Source organism: Anopheles stephensi, chromosome 2 (genome assembly GCF_013141755.1).
Source record: "Anopheles stephensi strain Indian chromosome 2, UCI_ANSTEP_V1.0, whole genome shotgun sequence".
Lineage (NCBI taxonomy): Eukaryota > Metazoa > Arthropoda > Insecta > Diptera > Culicidae > Anopheles > Anopheles stephensi.
Genome location: NC_050202.1, coordinates 49,195,122 through 49,198,802, shown reverse-complemented (window position 1 = coordinate 49,198,802; position 3,681 = coordinate 49,195,122).

Below are 3,681 nucleotides of genomic sequence, written 5' to 3'. Positions count from 1 at the left end.
CGCGACTGTCATGGTTAAAATACTCTTCACCCACACACATACACAGACACCTTATACACGCATCACACTCTCGCAATCGCCGTCACTCTCTCTCTCGTGCTCGCGGGTGAACGGTTCGTTCGCGGTGCGTGCGTGCCATGAAAGAATGTGAGTCGGAATGTTGCTCTCGCTTGTGAGCGAGCAATGATTGCAGGGTTCGTCTAGCACGAGCTTTGCAGTCCGTTTTGCTTAAGAAATATACTAAGTTTGAGTGAAAATTTGAATAAAAGTACAGCAGATCACTCTATGGCCGTGGTGGATACTTAGAGGTCCTTGGAGACCCCTTACGATCCCAGTGTGTTAGCCTGGTTGTCATAAAAATAAATGTTGGAATCTTTGTATAGCCTTTTCTGAACCTTAGCGATCAGTAGCTGTTACGTCTTGAATAAAGAATGAATAGATAAGTTTCTATTAATCGTGGCTGAGGTTAGTTGGATATGGGCGGCTGCGGCTAAGACATATGCACACGACGAATTTTGTATATTAATATAAAATCTCTAATCATGTATAATCTCTCTTAGAATATTGTTTACGAAATACGGATTTATTGACCACACGATCTAAGCATCATCACTATAGAGCAATGATGTGTTAAAGTCTCGTTTTATCGCAACTTGTTTCTGCTGCATTGAAGGAAAGTCCAACGTGACTGAGAGGTTTTAAAACTCAAGGGAATTGCTCTCTATGATGCTTCACTATTTCCCATTTTTATGCAAAAAAATATTACCCTTGCTTGATAAAAAGAAAATGAATAGCTGGATAGATCGCAAGGATACAGAACGATTAAAAATGTTTTAAAATCATTCAAAGTTTTTTTTTACATTTATTATTCTCATAGACAGTAGAAAGTGTATGAGGCCACAAAGCATAATACATTTATAAGAGTTCTTGGCTTTATTTGCGTATTTAATTCGTACCTTCATGTATATAGACGAACATCCTTGCAGCCGTATTTTTTTTAATTATCTAAATTTCTGTTCATACGTGGACGCTCGCGAAACGTGAACTTTGATACTTTAAAATCGATCAATTCGCAAACATCATTAAACACCACAAACACAATCATTTATGTGGTCACTTTAGAAAAAGTTAGTCTGATAACCAAAACACGTAATAACTGTTGGTGATGAAGATTTTTGCGTACTTAACACATTAGGAGCATCAATCGATTGGTCCAGAGCTGACAATGATTGGACCTCATACGACGGAAGGATGTCTCCGTGGCTCCAATAGAGTAGCCTTATTGCATATCGCGTTTACGTTGGATTACTTCTATTCGCGCCCACCACATTTCTATGGACAACTCATATACAATGACAAATCTAACCAGGAGTCAATAAAGAGCTTTATGTCAAAGGGTCGTGAAATTATCTTGCCATGCGTTGTATTAGACCTAATATTTGGTTTCTGCTCTGCTGATTTGGGCCCTAAACGGCTATCGAATAAGATGGCCAAGTCCTGAATACAACAGGTGCGTTCCAGTGACTGGTTATCAATTTAGAAGTCAAGGCTATGTATGATACGAATAATTGATAATTGCGATTGTGTTCTTATTGTTATTTTGGGAATAAATTTGAATTGATAAATTAATAATTAATTATAATTAATTTATTTGCGAAATAAGCTCAATATCTGCAAAAACTCATGAAAGATAAGATTACTGCAGTGTACTTTACTAAACCACCATCAACCCATGAAAAGCCCTGTCCCTATCAAAATTTGCTCTATTCCACTGTACGGAACAGTCTCTCCGCTCAGCACGTTAAAATGCTGCCGCGTTTGCCGGCACGAGAGCACCCTGATAAAGATCCGCACAACTGTGGTAGTGCAGTGTACCGCTCGCCAGTCGCCCATCCGAACGAAAACGTGCCAGAGTATGAAGGGGGGGGGGGGGGAGGAGGGTGGAGGAGGCGCGAGTCTATTCGCTGTAGCACCGTGTGGAAAATAACGTGACTTTGCACCCAACCGACGTCCGTTTCCTTCACCGCCCAACCAAGCCCACCCAACACCCACCCACAACGGAGAGCACAGCTACAGCGGATACGCATACCAACCGAGCGCAGAAATCATTCATTCCTCGCGTGTGACCGCGTGTCACGCCATTGTGCTTGCGGGCTGAGCGGAGGACTCCCCACCCACCGCTATGTGCATCCTGTCTCACCTGTCTGGGTAAGGTCGGGAGATTCTTTCATCGTTTTGTCCATATGTCTACGGGGTTTGTTTTAACGCGAAAAAAATGGCAGAACAATCGGCGGTGGCAGTTTCGGTTGTAGGTGATGCATGTCGCGCATCTCTTTTCATTTCACTCCGATCACGTGGATACGGTTCTGAAGCCACCTGCGGATAGATGAGGAGGGCTTTTGTTACGCGTAATGTACCACAAAAGGTCAATGGTATGCCGGGTTTGTCACCTACTAATTCATGGTGGTTCTGTTAATATAAAGCGAATATTGAGATGTTGAGTTTAGTCGAACTCACTGTATAAAAGATCTTTATAGGCTAATTATGCAGAGAATATAGAGTAAAGGACCCTGGACTCTTAACCTAAAAGTAGAATTCTTTAAAGTCATCAATAAGTATTATCAATAACAGCTCGACAGCAAATGTCACAATAATACAAACACTGGAAAGCACCCAGGGCTGATCCAGACAATCGGCCATCTTTGCACGTGGCTATTTTGGATTCTCTTTCACGCATGGCATGTCACGAGTTTACGCGCGACCATTATACAAACACAAGGGGTGTATAATGTGTTTTGTTTCAAACCCACCCGGCAACGGTAGCGATCGTTTCAGCGACAAACGCACCCGGAGGGCAACCCGTATGAGTCAGCGTATTAATTACGCGCCCATTAGAATTGTTGCATTCCGATGGGTTTAATGAACAGCTACTACACCTGATCAAACGCGGCACTATGATTGATGAGTCTTTGTTTGTCGACCGACCGACCGAGATGCGACTCGTCCAGAATATCTTGGTCCTCAAGAAACACATTTCTGATAGTGGATATGTTTCGCAAAAACCGACCAAGCCGAGTCAAGTCTATCTTATCAACTACTTCATCTTCCCTTTAAAAGCAATGTCTCGATACGCATTTTGGCGTGTGAAGTGCTCAGGCATTGTGTCCCATTTGCGGCCGTGTAATGTTTTTTTCTGAGTCATTCATTTATTTTTCGCACAAATATCCCTCGGTCCCCGGGGCGGAGATGACATACCCTCACAGCAAATCGGCCGCAATATGATTGAACGACCGATAAGGCGGTGAAAACATACAGCGGGGCCGAGCAGCGCGCATCGGTTAGCGTTTGAAGGGTAAATAGAAGAACCTTCCTCAACCGATCGAATATCACGTTCGTGTCCCGGTGGAGTGTAAAGTTTCCCAAACCCCTGGCCGGCGGCCGTCCCTATCACGTGCCCGCGTGATTGGTGCTGGAGACTGCTCGGGACTGTGATGGATTACGCGCACCCGCCGCCATTGCGATAAGAGGTTGTATTTGCGAGCTGTCGAACTTTGCGAGTGAGGCGTTCGAACTCACGTCGTCATTTTTTCCTGCCGTTGCGTTGAGCTCGAGCTTCCTCGAAAATCCTTTACCCTAAACCGTTCCGATGAAGCGTTCGATGGATTGTGCACGTTTGACATT